The sequence below is a fragment of the Poecilia reticulata genome, chromosome 18, assembly GCF_904066995.2.
Source record: "Poecilia reticulata chromosome 18, P_reticulata-male-v2, whole genome shotgun sequence".
In the NCBI taxonomy this organism is placed as follows: Eukaryota; Metazoa; Chordata; class Actinopteri; order Cyprinodontiformes; family Poeciliidae; genus Poecilia; species Poecilia reticulata.
Window position 1 is genome coordinate 10,427,565 of NC_088847.1, and position 16,782 is coordinate 10,444,346.

Below are 16,782 nucleotides of genomic sequence, written 5' to 3' on the forward strand. Positions count from 1 at the left end.
CCTGCCAACTCTCCTGACCTGAAGCCCATAGAGAATCTGTGGACTATTGTGAAGAGAACGTTGAGAGACCAAGACCCAAAACTCTGGATGAGCTTAAGGCTATCGAAGCATCCTGGGCTCCATAACACCTCAGCAGAACCACAGGCTGATGGCCTCCATGCCACGCGGCATTGAAGGCTGCATAAGGATTCCTGACCAAGTATTGAGTGCATAACTGAACATAATTATTTGAAGGTTGACTTTTTTGGTACTAAAACACTTTTCTTTTATTGGTCAGATGAAATATGCAAATTTTTTGAGACAGGGATTTGGGGTTTTCATGAGCTGTATGCCAAAATCATCAGTATTAAAACAATAAAAGACCTGAAATATTTCAGTTGGTGTGCAATGAATCTAAAATATAAGGCAGTTTAATTTTTATCATTACATTATGGAAAATAATGAACTTTATCACAATATGCTAATTTTTTTGAGAAGGACCTGTACAGTTACATGATGGGTTTGATTGCGGTGATGCTAATGGTTTATATTTTTTAACTGCTTTTTTTTTTCAAAACTTCCTGCCTCCAAAGAGAACATTTGAATTTCCCATAAACATCAAAATAAAACATTTTCCATTTAAATCGTACCTTGGGTGACTGTGTCTGTAAACACGGCCTTTGGCGCCATCCAGTGGCCAAACGTAGAATCACGCATACGCTGTCACCTGAAACGTGAATGACGGCTGCATGGTGCAGTTATCCACAAATAGCCCACGCAGAGGAAAAAAGCACACCGTGCGTCAAAGTCCATATCCGGTTAGATGACGCATATAGTAACATTAAAGTTTTAAAAAGGAGTGTGAAACGTCTAAATGTGGCTCAATTATCCTTTCTGTAATCTGAACAAAGCCCCATAAACACATCCCAATTAAAAGCGAGGCTGTGATGTGTGTTTTTTAATTGGATTCTACAATAAAGAGTATTTTTCGTTATTGTGTTATACAGTTAGGAATTGAAAACCATGTGTGAGTCTGAAATAATGATTTTTTTAAAAACAGACAATCTGTCCTGTGTTTAAATAAACGGGTAACGCCCTCTTCCCTCTTCACTGTATGAAAAAAATGAAACATTTTTGGTGCCATAATGTAAATGCGATTGGTTTATGTTTTTTTTTTTTGTCAGAGTCATGGAGGCGGGAGAGGGGGCACACACACACACACACACACACACACACACACACACACACACACACACACACACACACACAGTCTCTGCTGTGACTGTGTATCACTTCAGATGCTCAGATAGAATTAAAAATCTGCGCTCCTCCGCGTTGTCACCAGTGTTGTGCGCATTTTTTCCTCTCCTCTCCCGCAGCATGGTGCTCGGACTCGGAAGCTCAGCACCGCATTTTTCTCGGACGACTTAGACGAGCCAGCAGAAAGCTCCAGCACCACCTGTTCCCACCTTCAGATACAAGGTAAGACGCTTGGGAGGCAGGATTTGGACTCTTTTTCTTTTTTTTTTTTCCTTTTTCGTTGAACGAAAAAAAAGAAAGAGAGAAGCAGCAAGTGCGGCTGTCTGCCCAGATTAGAAGTGAGAAAAACAAACATCCAAAATGAGTTTGTGGAGAGTTGGCACATGCCGAGCGCCCGCAGGCTGCCGCACGGTGCGCGTTTTCAGTTTCTTTTTTTTTTCTTTTTTTTTTTTCCTCCTCCTGTTTAGGGTCCCTTTTCTCTTCTCAAGTTCAAAGCGCGTCGGCGGCGGTTGTTGTTGTTTAACGTAGTTTCCGGTCAGCAGGGGGACGTCTTCGTAAACAATGCAGTTCCAGTTGGATTCCTGCGTAATGGGACTCCTATTATATAATTTGCCAATTAGCTAATTCATGATCTCCATCATGTGATATGATGGTCGAGGTTTCATTTCCTTCACAGATGTTGTTTTTTTTCCCTTTCTTTTGTACAGATAAATTGAAGGCAAAAAATTAGCTGTATCATTTATTTATTTTTTTTAATGTTACTAGTCAAATCCAACAGGTCTGGGGAATGTTTTTCATCTTTAGAGCCAATTATCCACTTTTCTTCAGCCAAGCTGCCCCTTCACGAGGAAGGCCAGCGATCAATTATCCACTCAGACCTGTTATTTCACAGGCTCATGATCACTTACCTCCCCTCTGAGGGCAAAATAAATGTAATCTCATACCAGTGGACTATTACATAACTTTAAAACCGAAGTGCCATTCTGCCTGCGTGGGAGTAGATGTGATGTTCCCACTTCCTTGCTGTTGTTTTGCTTGTTAATTGAGTGAGGAGTATTAGTGTAAGCTGAGTTTTTTTTGTGTGTGGTTTTTTTACGATTCCTGCAGCTTTTGCTGAAGCCTCTTGTTTTATTACTATTATTTTATCTACGTATATCGGTATGCAGATGAAGTGGTTGCTTAGATAATACGCTCCTACCTACGTGAAGTCTGTGTCTGCTGAGTTGCATGTTAATTCCAAAGGTGGCATGACCAAATGTGCATATATTTTGGTGTGTGTGTGTGTGTGTGTGTGTTGGGGGGGGGGTGCGGAGAGGGGTTGTGTGGGAGAAGTGTGATCGTAGGGTGCCCAAGCATGACGCTTGAGAGCTGCTTGGACATAGTTCAACCCTTCGCTGAGCGGTCTGTCCTGTGCGCTGGAAGTGTTGCGCAAACAGACATGCTACGCTAACCTGACACATCCTTCCTGAAGACTGCTTCAGATTGGGGTCACCAACAAGAAGCCAACAGTATAGACTCTGAGATGAGATGCTAATTCATAGATATTTGATTAAAAAAAAAAAACAACACGACGGTTTTAGAAGAGTTCGCCTTACAGAGAGAGAACTGATCAACCCGTCAGATGGAATCAAAGAGAGGATGGTGGCTCAACCGCAAAAACCCGCTGGGACCCAATGAGCTCACGGGAGATGATTAACGAGAGAAGCAGCCAAGAGTCCCGTGGTAACATTTTCTTAACCATGGACTTGGAAGCTAGTTAGTAAGTAGAGTCAAATACAAGCCAGTCGTGTACGAAAACCTGTTAGAGGCTGTAAAAGACTTGAGACCGGGTAGAGGTTTTCCCAATGACCTTTAAGCATAAAGCCAGGGCAACAGTGGATGTGAGCTACTTTACAATCAAGAAAAGTGTTTTCCTTATGTGCAATAATTACAGAGAGATAACGCACACACAAAAAACCATTAGTGTTTCTGCAATGTGCTTAGGAGGCGTTACTCAGTACCTCCTGGATGTTGCTATGTGTGTTTTTGGTGATTGTTGCCGCATTAATTAACAGATTTTGCTGCTATGATTAAGCACATACCCCCCCCAAACAAGAAAATAGTTAATATATAGATTTTAAGTAACATTTTCAAGTAGCTTCTTCAAATAACACCCTGAATAATGTCCTGAGGTCATTCCAGTTAGCATGAACTGTACGCCCACTATAGTCAACAACTGCAGCATCCTGCATGTCACAGGTTTCAAGAGATGTTGTGAAACAGGAAGTTAAAATAGTATGGGGCTAAAAAGAATTAGCTGAAACTCAGTGATTGGTTAGGAAAGTAGGAAACACAGAAAATGTCGAGTTGATCCGTCAGATTGGCGGAAAAGTTTCGTCGACTGGTGGAAATCGGAACCTGCGATCGCAACTTCCTGGAGGGATTATTCAGTACAACTACAGATCAAATAAAGATATAAAATGGGAACCATGTATCATTAACCTGTTAATGAAACACCTACCTTGTATTGGTCAATCATTTAAAATCCAGATGAGCTCCATAGTTTTAGTTATGATCCTGCCTGGGTCATAGCAGCATGTTTAGGCAGAGAAAAATGACTAAACTAACTGATAAACTGCTGTGACGCATGATCACATAAACATGAATATTTTAAGTTGCTAAAAACCCAATTAATGAGAAGGCACTCATGCCAAAGAAACAATCTTTCTTAGGATTTCTGAAACATTTTACACTTCTGTCTGGATCATAGCTGATTCGCTACAAAGCCTTGGAAAACTCAAATTCTTTCACGCTTTAAAGTTAAGGAATTGGTGAGTTTTTACCTTTAGTGGATGCATTCTTATGAATACAGGCAGATACGATGTTCGCAATAAACAGTTATTGTTATGGTCAAGTGTTGGTGCAACCAGGCTACTGTCTGAAAAAAATAAAACATCCAAAATCTGTCCTGGTAAAACCTTTCAACCACCTGGTTAAATCAGTTTGATGATTCATTCATGCTAATATCATAACAGAGACACTTTTTCAAAATCAGCTTCAAACATAACGCTGCTTATGTAAGCATTAAGAGAAGGAGATCTCACCCTGATTTCTGCAGAAAATCTTCCTTCACTTGCAGTTTGACATGTTTTTGTGTTTCCAGTTTATCAGTCAGAGTTTGCAGCCTTGTAACTTTTGTGCCACTGATTTTACTGTCTGTCGAGCGCAACAAGGTGTCCAAGCCAATAAAGGAAAATTGCTCTTGTGGGACAACATTGCCCAGCTACAAGCACCGCAGAATAAAGTTGGAGATGTTGTTGCTTACGCTGACAGTAAAGACGCTCCTCCTGAATCAGCCTCTTGTTACCACAAAGGACCCAACCCACCTTATCAACAACATGCTTTTATTGTGGAGGGACGCAGGGCTCCGGTTTGGTGTACATGCAGAAACATTTAAGCTTAAAGTTGCAGTGTGTAACTTTTACAAAAATAGGTTTTTTACATCTGTGTTTAAACTGTCACCATGTCGCGATATGAGACTCATAACCTGTGAGGAAAAAAATAAACCTCCTCTCTGCGCTACTACCACGGTCCGCTCACAGCCAAAAAACAACCAATCAGATCCAGGAGGAGTGTCTTGGCGCTGTCAATTAGTCTCATGTACGTGCTGCTCAACGTGCTGATACAGTTACAGGAAAACTGTTTATCCGGCTTCATGGGTGGCCATGCTAACTAGCCCTAGCACTCGGGTCAGGCTTTATTGTGGTGAACCATCTGTAGTGTAGCAGAGAGCGAGGCGGAGGATGCAAGTGTCGCATACATGAGCATGATTGACGGCTCTAAAACCCTCCTCCTGGCTCTGGCTGGTGTATTTCACTGGGAAAAGGCAAAGGAGCTCCAGTTTTTTCACATATTATCTTATACTGTCATGGCAAAATGACAGTTTTAGCAAATATTTAAAAGAAACTGTTATAAAAGTTACGTACTGCACCTTTAATTTTACTCATAATAAACTTTCACATTATGATATATGAGCTGCTCCCAACACTTAAATAGTTTGAAACTGTTATCAGTAAAAACAATAATGTGTGATGCCAACTAACAACTAGAAACTGATATAACTCATAACAAGTTGCATAATTGATCTCATGTAGTCTGTTAAAGTTGACGTCTTGCTTCACTGACTACATTTTACTCCCAATAATTCCTGACGATAATATTGGTTGATGTTTTTTTTACACCAGTGCAGGCATTAAGACCCGAAGGTCGGCAAGAGGAGCTCATTTTTGAGTCGAATGAGTTTAATGGTAGCGACAGCGCCTACGGATCTCCCTCAGGAAAAGAGTCGATGTGGCGACGGTGGAGCTGAAGCAGCTGAATGTGCCCAAGTTAACTAAAGGTTGAGGGGAAGTCGAGGATTTGCCACCTGACAGAGCTCCAGTGCAAAAGAAAGCAAGTAATTAGCTGGTGGGAGTTGAAACAGATCCTGGTGATGGAGCCCTTTGACACGTTCATTTCTACATATCGCCGAGTTCATTTCTGATGACTCGTTCGTTTTTGCGTAACGTCATCAGGAACAATATTTTGGTCGTGTTTAGACAAACGTTCATTGTTAAAATGCAAAGAAAGATTCAAGAAGAGATGAATGAGGGAAATAAATGACAAGTTGGAAGAAGAGTCCTAAAGAGTCAGGGACATGTTGCTTTTTCTAAAGACTTGTTTTCTTCAGAAACGGTGCATGTCTCCATTAATCTGACAGGAAAGAGAAAGTAGAGACGTGCAGCGTATTGGCTCAAGAACGGGAATCGAACCCTGTTGAACATTACAGCCCTCCACACACAATGAGACACCATAAAACAACTTTACCCTTTTTTTTTTACACTTAGCAGTTTTAAAAAATGGTAAAGTATTTGTACAAGTAGTTTTTATATATGTATATATATAAAACTTTGGAAAAATTGAAGAGCCCACTGTTCTGAGGCCCACCGAAAACCTCCTGGTTTTTCCACTAAATATTCATGTCTGAATTCTTCCTGAGTTAAAATATTAGTTTTGTTGTTTCTACATGGATATAAACTTGTTTTCTTTGCATTATTTTAGGTCTTAAAGCACTGCATCTTTTTCGTTATTTTGACCATTTCTCATTTTCTGAGAATAAATACAACATTTTTGCTAGTAATTTCAGAGACACGTTGTCAGTACTTCATAGAATAAAAGAACAATGTTCATTTTATTCAAACATAAACCTATAAAGAGTAAAATAAGAGAAACTGAATATTTTAAGTCGTCTCTTTTTTTTTCCAGAGCTGTAAATAGTTTAGATCAGTATATATATTACTATTAAACTGTTTTTCATTTTTATTTAAAAATTGACATGTGCAGTTCTAAATTCACTCATAAAATTTTTATTCTGACATTAAATCAAACTAAACTTTCTGTTTGATTACCTTCCTCCAAACCAGAGGTTTACATATATTAAGATTACTTTGCTTTTAAATCAGATTGATAATCTCATGCAGGTACCCATGTAAGTCATGACAGGATAATTCAAATTATTTAAGTTGAATGGAGGTAGATTGTTCTTGTGTGATATCATGGAAAACTCAAAATAAATCCGCCAACATATCAGGAAGAGAACGGTGGACCTCTACAAGTCTGGTCTGCCATCAGGTCCAGTTTCTAGATGCTGTATTCTTCTGTTCAGAAATGAATATGCAAGTTTATACAAATTGGGAATATCCATCAAACACACTGTCCAAAATGTGCATATCAACCGCAGAACAAAAACAATCAAACCAAAGTCGACAATTGAAACAAAGTCGTTTACTGGTTTGGACTGAACGGCTACTCAGACAGGAAGAGTCCAAATGTCTTTGAAGATCAAAACTTTCTTTTCAGCAGACTCTTCCTGTGGTCTGATGAAACAAAAACGGAAATGTTTGACCACAATGTCGTTGCTACACTTAAAGTGACTGATTTACTTCACAAAATAGGTAGAATAGAGAGTAAAACATTGTTGGAATATTAAGGTGAAATTTCACAAAGTCAGCCAGGAAGTTAAAGTTTGTTAGAGATATTTGAAATGTTTGACCCAAGTCATGCACCCTGAAAGACAATTCTATTAAATATTAATTAAATTTACATAAACATCTGAATTTAAAAAAAAATCTCATAGTTTGTCATTCATCAAATGCAAATAATTCCAGTAATCTTACCTCAGGTAAAACAGAAATAGCTAACTTTCTGATGGCCAGACGATGACATAAAGTTATTTGATTAGGTGAATAAAATGACAAATGTTTTTGCAGCATGATTACAATAATAATGCAGGCTTTTGTCCTCTTGTGGTCACTCTAACACAATCTGAAAATGGAGGATGATCCTTTAGTGCCTGTCAGTACTTAGCGACCAGGCTGTGTGGAAATCGCTTAAAGTGACAGACACCAACAACGTGTTGATGGTCTCCTTTCCACACACATTCAATATTTTTGAAACGCAGCGTTTCAAAGGATATTCTTACAACATTCCACACAAAGCATTTTTAAAAATTCATTTTGCAAACTGCTCCTTTTTCAGTCAAGCATTTAAAGCATCCTGGTAAAAAATGTTCTTACCTAACAGCCCTTCACCAAAATAACGTTTTGTAAAAGGTGATGTTGGGGCAACATTTCGCTCTGAACCAGTGAGTCATCAAGGTCCGGTCAGATCAGAAAAGGGAGAACACGGTCCGTAAAATAGAAAAGGAATTTAAGAAAACCTTTTTTAAAATGTCTTTCTGGCTACTTCCCAGAATTTCTCGGGGGCTTTCAGTTTTACGACACACATTTTTCTTGAATGTTGACTTGTTAGTTGTTAAAAACCATATTTTTTCTTTTTTTTTTGGTAGTATTCCACATTTGATCACACGTGGGGGGAGCTTCTCACATGTAGAGATTTAATATTTGATCATCTATGTTTATGTTAATTTATCTGAAATCAGACTGAAACCAGCGTCTGGTGATTTACTGCATAGGTATCGTCTGACTAAAACAGGGATTTTGATAGTGGCTTCATAATTGTGACAGTTGTCCTTTGTTATAGCTAAACGGAAACTATTTTACATAAAGCCTGTCTGATCATAGTCTGAACCTGCTGTAGGCGTAAAGCTGCCTCTTTGTTAATATTTTACAAAGCAGATTGAGTAAATTAGTCTATTTATAATTATGGATTTGTTGTATCTCTGGCTGTTGTTTTTTAGGGAACACAGACATTATTTGTCTCTTGTTTCATGTTCAGCTCATAGATAACAAAATGAACTTTCTCTGGGTTTTGATGAGAGCAGTAAACAGTAAAGCAACATAATTAAAGTGTCTAAATAAAGGGTTAAGGTTTGGCAACAAATGCCTTTAAATTGTTATGCTTTTTGAACATTTAGTAGTATGTCTGTGTTGAAGCTGATTGATGAATTGATTGTCTAAAAGCCTAATTTTATTGAGACCCTTGTACATTGAGGAAACAGACAAAAGTGTTTTTTCTGAAATAATCGAATATCTTTAAAAGATTTTTAAAACATATAATGTAAGGACTGAATTTGATTAACTTCTATTTTTTTTTCCCAAAATAACTAGAGCTACATAGTTAATACTTTTGACTTTTTGGAACAATACCTGATGAAGCCCAGAAGCTCTGGCCTTATTTGGATTTAGCATGATGCATTATGTTGACATGAATAATATTTTATGCAGTTAGGTGGCAAAACAAGAGTCGGGACAAATAAATGAAAGCAGATATTTACATTTATATAAAAATAGCTTTTTTTCTCTCTTTCTGTGCAACTTACATCAGACTAAACTTCCTGTTTTAGGTCAGTAAGTGGCACATAAAGCATTTTAACCAGATAAAATTCTGTGGAAAAGTATTCACTCCCTTCCAGACTTCTTCTGCTTTAGCTTCTTTTTTTGTCACAGTTAAATGTTGCAGATAATCAAACAAACTTTAATTTCAGACAAATTCAATCAAGCCCACTAAGTGAATATTAAGCTAACTAACATTTAAATATGCTGGCGGCAGTGGGATGGTCTGGGACTGCTATGAAAGTTACACTGGTCTAGTCAAGCTTAAATCTAATCAAAATATTGTTGCATGACTTTAAGCAAGCCATTTATTCTCAAAACAACTTTTTTATGTGTTTTGAATGAAAAGGATCTGCAAAAACAACGTGGATGTTAAACAGTCAATACCAGTCATCATGTATATCTGCTGTCAGAGCTGACACCAGACATACTTTGTTGCCATCAATAATTTAGCAGCAGTGACTTTTTTTAAAGTTTGCTTGAATAGTTTTTTTTTTCCTCAATAAAAATAATTATACTTTTAGAAAGTGGCATTTGCATTTACTCAGGTTATGTTGGACTCATAAAAAGCTGAAAAATAGGGAGTGTGAATGTTTCATCAATTTTTATAAAAGGACTATGTGACACATTTTTTAGGGTTTGTTCTTGCAGTTTTTAAAATACACACACGTTTGTGTGGCTATCTTTGTGGGGACTTTCCATTGACTTCCATTCATTTCTACAGCCTAAACCTTACCCTTATCATAACCCCAACCCCAAACAAAACTCAATTCACACCATAGTCCTAAATCTGACCCCTGACCCAAAAAACAGTGTTTCCCCTAGTGAGGAACAAGCTTCGGTCCCACAAGGAGCAGCGGGTCCCCACAACATAGTATGTGTCAGGAAAATGGTCCCCACAAGGTAATATAAACAAATGCACACACACACACACACACACACACACACACACACACACACACACACACACACACACACACACACACACACACACACACACACACACACAGAGAGAGATAGTTCTGGGTGTAACGGAACTATTTGTGACAGTTCTCCAGCGCCACCGCACCATCAGACGAACCGATCTGTTTCTAAGATTATCCAAATTCACAGTTATGCTAACAGTTCCTTCTTCTGTTCTGCAACCCGAGTGTTGCCTCTGACTCACACTGATGCCTTTGTATGACTTCACACATATACTGACACGCAGCTCTCACGTCTTTTTTACCAGCACTAAGTGAATGTGCAGCGACTTTTACTGCAGCAGGCATCAAAACGGACGCCTGTCATCAGTCGGCAGCCCCCACGTGTCCGCTGCTGCCTCCTGTGGATACTTATAGGCCACCGCAATTATGTTCTTCCATTAGTCATCCTACGCGTTGCGGCGATGGGGCTACTGGCTATACTTAGCCATCGCCATGGTCACTCCTGTGCAAATGAGAGATTTTACAAACATAATTGTGGTTGGCGTCAAACATGATGAATGGAGATGAGTGTTACGCACTCATTTTTGACCAAATGCGGAGACGTTTTAGTGATCAAGCTTCTTTTATTTGTTGTGTCAATTAAAATTCACCCAGTTAATTCAGGGCAAAACAACCAGGCTGCACCTTTTAAATTAATTTACATCCATGAAGGCAGCAGATATGTTGACAACTTTAAAAACAAACCAGCTTAATAATCAAGTTGGTTTGTTTATATCTGAAATATGAGGTGCAATTTCATATGTATTACATTTCAATAATAAACAATAAAATGACTATTAGCATTTACGTTATAGTACATAAAAAAATTGCTTTTATAATACAGAACTAGAATTTCATTATATCTGGGCAACATCTGAATGTTTTTTCCTGCGATTTAAAGCTGCAGACGCCTTTATTTTAATGTAAATTTTCATAGTTTACTGTTAAAGTAAACACAGTACAGATACTGTAAAATTAATTGTAAAACATCTGTGAATTTATCTGCCAGTAATTTACCATTAACATGCCAGTAACATTTTCAACACTAATTTTTGAAGTAGTTTGCTGTAAAAATAAATGCAGATGTTAAACTAAGTTTGTAGTAAATTTCGGGTTTCTGTAGCTGACAGTACTTTACTGTAAGTTTAGTTTTAGTACTGCATCCATTTCATCAGAAACCTGCAGCACAAATAAAATGTAGTGCAACACTTTACAGTGCAGTCTTAATTTTACGGTAAAATAATGTAACCAGTAATTCACATAGTGAATAATTTTCTCTCAGCAGAAGAAGAAAGAGCAGAAACTGGGGACAGACTTGCTTAAACATCTAAATCATAAGTATGTTGTCATTAATGCTCAAATTTTGCATCATTCATCTTCGCTGTAAAGAAATTATTTACATAAATCCACTTCTAACTGAGCAAAAGGTTTTAAAATGACATTAATTCATCTTTAAGTCTGACAACTCCACGTGTACGTGAGTTGCAACTATTGACAAGAAGGAAATCGTCTTGGGATTTTCTGAGTCTTTGTGCCAAAAATGGCCTTTAATTCTTAAAGGTTTAGCTGAGTGTTGCCATCTGCCAACAAATCAGCCTGAATATGTCGTGACGTTGCTGGTTTGCAACGATTACTGGGCCGTGACCTGAAAGGTCAGCCACAGTTTAAAGCCGGTCACCTCGTCGCGATGTCAGAGGACAGAAAAAACAATGCTTTGATCCAACTGAGCGAAGGGCGGGCGCTGAGCTCCAGTCAGAAGTCTAATCAGCTGTGTCTGAAAAGCCTTTGCTATGGTTTCATCTTTTTGTCTTTCTGCAAACGTCTTCTCTGCAAATTATTTGGATTTTCCTGTGCAGCTCCTGAGAGACCGTATTGTCTCACCTCCGGATTATGAACCCAGCGGATACCCACGTTCCTTCATGCTGGTAATTGGTCCCAGCTGGCATCCAAAAACTCCTCTCACGCATCCAGAGGAACCTGGTGTCCGTCTCATAGGGGGTTAAAGGTTGTTGCTTTTCTGACAGGCAGATAAGGAGTTGGGGAAAACTATTATTTCTGATTGCTTAGATCCTGAGAGCAAGTTGGCGACATCTCCAATGGGACACGAGTCGGAAAAATTCAGTTCCTCTGCTTTTGTTGAACTGGATACGAAAGACTGTAAAGAAGAAAACTTCACACTCATCCCGTTTTCCTTAGACTATATGTGAAATCTGATTACAAGGAGATTTTTACATATAAGGTTTCAAGGCATTCTGATGATGCCTGGATAACCATTACAGCTGAATGTGCTGAGTAATAAGATCACTAAACGTTATTCCGTTACTTCAGACAGTCAAACATAATATTCTTATAGCTACAAGTGGAAAAACACAGCTGTTAACATTAACGCTGCACATGTCCAACACCACAAAAGGAATTTGATTCTTTCAGGCCTCTGCAAATCTGAAGTGTCTCATTCACAGCGTCAGACGATGGACAGACAGACATGCCTGTGTTAAAACTGCAGTTTAGTCAGAATCAAATTAAATGTCACACCTAAGAAAGACGAGACAAGAATATGAGACTGCAGCTTCCATTTACACCTGGGTAACTTAAGAGAAGGGAAAAAAACCTTGGAAAAATGTTTACTTTATCAATTCCTCATATGCTGCAGCCAAAACTGTACCATTTGAAAGCATTCCCTAAAAACATTGTCTGTAATCAAGAGGACTAAAATCTTTGTTTTAACTGTAATGGCTTGCAAAAAAGAACTTGGTATTTAAAAACTTGAAACTCAGAAAACTTAGGAACAATACTGAGGTTCTGACTCAGTATCCAGACAGAGCCAAAGATTCTTTACAGACGATGGAAAAACAACTGAAACGTGGACATATTGTTTGAAGAAAGTAACAGACAAAAAGAGTGACACATCAATTTAGCACCAGAGAAAAAAGAGCAGAACACCTTACTTGTTGTCTGGGTCTTTCGTCTGTGATTCTGATGTCTGGCTCTGGTCTTGACTGAGATTCGGCACCAACAGCAGGAATGGAAGATCAGTGTCTTTTGAGACAGAACTTTAGATTATTGTCCAGGTGGACGACCCGTACATTCCCGACATCGCTGATGTAGGAGTTAAAACCAGGCTAAGCTCGTCAAGGCATGACCTGGATAACGTTTTCAATATTTCCACATCTATTTTGTGACGTGCACCAGCCCCTCCTGCAGCAAATCACCACAAACTGAAATGGCCTGTTTTGCCATTAAATATTATGTATTTTTAGAGCACTGTTTGTTTGTTTTGTTTTGTTTTTTTTTCCATTGTCTGCAGATCATCAGAACCGGGCTCACATTTAATTCCCTTCTCCCCCCTTTTTAAAATTGTTTTACCTTGGAAATGTGCGTTCTACTTTCCTTGAATAGGTGGACATTACCATCTTTTTTTTTACTGACCAATTCAGCAAGTTAAAATGTTGTCAAAAAGTTGTTTTTTTAAAAAAAGTTACTAAATTCACAAAGTGAAACACATTTAATGAAAAGTTTCCTCCCACAGTCCAAAAACATGACTGTTGGGTTAATTGGTCTGTCTAAATTGCCCCTAGGTGTGAGTGTGTGTGTGCATGGTTGTTTGTCCTGTGTGTCTCTGTGTTGCCCTGCGACAGACTGGCGACCTGTCCAGGGTGACCCCGCCTCTCGCCCGGAACGTTAGCTGGAGATGGGCACCAGCAACCCTCCCAACCACACTAAAGGGACAAGGGTGTAAAGAAGATGGATGGATGGATGGATGGATGGATGGATGGATGGATGGATGGATGGATGGATGGATGGATGGATGGATGGATGGATGGATGGATGGATATATTTTACACCTGCTTATATGTTGTCATTTTAAAGCAGAACTTTTAATCCGACAAACGAGCCTCATTGAAATGCATATTTATATACTCTGGAAAAAATTAGGAGACCACTTAAAGCCATCGGTTTTCTCTGATTTTACTCTTTATAGGTATATGTTTGACTAAAATTAACTTTTATTCTATGAACTCCTGACAACATGTCTCCGAAATGCCAAACAAAAATGTAGTGTTTATTTGCAGAAAATGAGAAACAGTCAAAATAACAAAAAAGATGCAGAGCTTTCGGACCTCAAATAATGCAAAGAAAAGAAGTTCATATCCATTTAGAAACAGCAAAACTAATGTTTTAACTCAGAAATCAATATTTGGTGGGACAGCCAGGAGGTTTTCAATGGGGTCCAGTGCAGAGGGCTCTGAAGTTTCTCCAGAGCTGATTGAATATGACTTGCATGTAACTTTGAACAGATGAATGTGGCACCTTCAGGTATGGGAGTTGTAACTAATGACCCTCTGATGGTCCACAATTCTGTACCTAATATCTTTTTATGTTGTTTTACCAGGTTGTCATTGAAGGAAGCGGCGTGTTTGAGGTTTTGCTGTAAAATAGATCCACAGGTTTTCCTCCGATTAAATCAAATGTAGTGAGCTAGCCGATCAGACGCTTAAACGCCATGATGTCATCATATGGGCTTTCCCAAATGATTTAAAGACATAGTAATTTTAGTATATATAGATTGCAGATTTAGAAGAAAGTCATGTACAAAATAATGTTTAATTATTGTGGCAGAAAGGAGCAATTTTGATCGTCCTAACTGACCTTAAAACCAAAACTTTCAGTCTGATTCACTTTATGTATATCTGGTTTTAGCTGTATATTTATATTTCTGCGTCTCATCGTGTTTTCAAAGATACTGAGCTTCCAACTAAATTAACAGAAAACTTTTACTCCAACTCCAAAACCTTTGCAGTTTTCGAGCTATCATTTCCAGATACATGTCAACATTTTTGACAAAATGACAGTTTGCCGAATCTTTTCTTAATCACCGGAGCAAACCTCCGTGTGATCTGGACGCGGTGATAATTTACCAAAACAAAACGTGACACAAAAAAAAGCTCAAATTCTGGCCGTAAATTAGTTTGCTGCCTTCAGTCACGACGCGACACGGTACAAAGTGCACAACATGCTGTCACTGTCGCTGCAGGTTTATTTTGAAGACTCTGTGCAGCAGGGCTGACGACGTGGCAGAGGCCGGACATTGTTAGCAGCTGAATCAGCTCGGCGTCGAGGAGGCAGGAGGTGTCACCGAGGATTCAGGTTCCTCCTTGTTCTCCCTCTGCTGCTTGTCTGGGAGTTAGCTCCAGCTGTCTCAGGACAAGTTTCACTTTTCCATCTCATTCTTCCTGCATATCTAAAAAAAAAACAAACAAAAAAAAACAAAAGTTGAAGTTTCATATCGCATATTAATTTTTTTTATTCTTTGCAGGCAGGATAGAGATATCAATGTCAACCGTAAACATGGCAAAATTCAGCTAATTTTGTTGTGAAACTTGCTTAGCTGAGTGTAAAACTGGGGGATGCTTTCCATTATTCTTCTCTTGTTGTTGCCACATCCACCTACACATGAAACTCTACTGAATTCAATGTTAGGCTCCCTCAGGAGGATAACTTCTCTGTTTTCTGGTGAATAATTTTAGCTAGATTACTAATTCATCTCAAATCTATGCTAAATATGAACGTGACATGCAATTTTTATTTTAAATTATAGTGACATGAAATGTTGAATACAACACGTCATACAGAGTGATACATGGATGCTATGCAGAAACATTATTAGCTTTTGCTTGAAGTAACATGTATCTAAAGTCAAACATGACAAACATTGAATCCTTTTAGCCTTGGGGAGTTTACTGAGGAAACTGACCCAAACACTCAAGATTTTATCCTGAGGAAGATTTATTAGGAGGAGCTTATTCGAGCCAAAAATCAAACTCTGAAGAAGATTTTCCACATTGTTGCACATGATGAACAGACTTTAACGCTGCTGTTAAGAGTTAATCATTTTTGAAGCAGGACAGATTTAACAGGATGAACATGGGATCGATTCTCATGTTGCTTTTGCATTTATCCATTTTCATGTTTTTCATTTGTTCAAAGCAGCTCCGCTTCTGTATTTAACACAATGCTTTGAAATGTCTTTTTTTTTTGTCTACAACAGTAAAATAATTCCAGCGGTTCTTCCACTTTCTCTCTGTCCTGTTCTGAGCGTGTCTAAACAAAGGTGTCTGCCAAACTTGATACTGAGGCATGCTTTTGTTTTGGGAGAAAAACACGCACCTGGAAATGTACAAACTTCTGACTGTGGACGTTATTCCTGTGTGACCAGAGAGACAAACCTCTACATCCTGCAAATTAGGACACCATGATGTCTCCGTGAGACTAAGGCTTTCACAGAGCAGCTGCATGCTGTCAGAAACTTACACGGTGCTCCCACAAAATGCTGATCTTTTCTTTTTTTATTATTATTTAATTTTTTTTTTTTTTTTTTTTTTTACACAGAGGAAAGCATGTCTTCACATGGAGCCTGGGAGTGACAGGTGGAGAAATAAAAATAGAGAGAGAAAAGCTGCTGCCTCAGTTTGAGAAGCCAAGCAGAGATTTAAAACCAACTCTCTGTTTAGTAAGTAAATCTGTACTGGCAGATTTACTGATGGAAAACAATCTGTTGGAGTAATGCAGCTAAATAATCCAGGAGTACAAGCCAAAGCAGATGTTTACAACAAATATGTAAAAATACACACATTTTTTAAAATGTATTTCTCACTCTGATTTTGAGTGAGACTAAACTGTTTTAACTCAGCATTACCTGAATAATAATAATAATAATAATAATAATAATAATAATAATAATAATAATAATCAAGTTAGAAAACTGT

General features: G+C 38.4%; 1 protein-coding gene across 1 annotated transcript in view; it reads left to right on the forward strand.

Moving 5' to 3' along the window:
• The first annotated feature begins 1,202 nt into the window (after positions 1-1,202).
• rin1b (Ras and Rab interactor 1b) overlaps positions 1,203-16,782 on the forward strand; it is a 42,991-nt gene continuing 27,411 nt past the window's right edge. The window contains exon 1 of the mRNA XM_008427912.3: positions 1,203-1,461. The gene's annotated coding sequence lies outside the window, so the exon portion shown is untranslated. The remainder of the gene's footprint in view (positions 1,462-16,782) is intronic.